The sequence below is a fragment of the Dipodomys ordii genome, unplaced genomic scaffold, assembly GCF_000151885.1.
Source record: "Dipodomys ordii isolate 6190 unplaced genomic scaffold, Dord_2.0 Scaffold159, whole genome shotgun sequence".
Classification (NCBI taxonomy): Eukaryota; Metazoa; Chordata; class Mammalia; order Rodentia; family Heteromyidae; genus Dipodomys; species Dipodomys ordii.
In genome coordinates, this window is record NW_012267375.1 from 689,449 (window position 1) to 689,851 (window position 403).

At 79.7% G+C, this 403-nt stretch overlaps 1 protein-coding gene across 1 annotated transcript in view; it reads right to left on the reverse strand.

Moving 5' to 3' along the window:
• The window catches only part of Slc19a1 (solute carrier family 19 (folate transporter), member 1), a 16,789-nt gene that overhangs the window by 7,255 nt on the left and 9,131 nt on the right, over nucleotides 1-403 (reverse strand). The gene's annotated exons all lie outside the window — the stretch shown is intronic.

The following is a 403-nucleotide window of genomic DNA, read 5'->3' on the forward strand; positions in this document are numbered from 1 at the left end:
GGGGGAGCCCAGGGATGGGGGGAGCCCAGGGATGGGGGGAGCCCAGGGGTGGGGGAGCCCAGGGATGGGGGGAGCCCAGGGACGGGGGGAGCCCAGGGACGGGGGGAGCCCAGGGGCGGGGGGAGCCCAGGGGACGGGGGGAGCCCAGGGGACGGGGGGAGCCCAGGGGTGGGGGAGCCCAGGGACGGGGAGAGCCCAGTGGTGGGGGAGCCCAGGGATGGGGGAAGCCCAGTGGTGGGGGAGCCCAGGGACGGGGGGAGCCCAGGGGATGGGGGGAGCCCAGGGACGGGGGGAGCCCAGGGGACGGGGGAGCCCAGGGACGGGGGGAGCCCAGGGTTGGGGGAGCCCAGGGACGGGGGGAGCCCAGGGACGGGGGGAGCCCAGAGGTGGGGGAGCCCAGGGA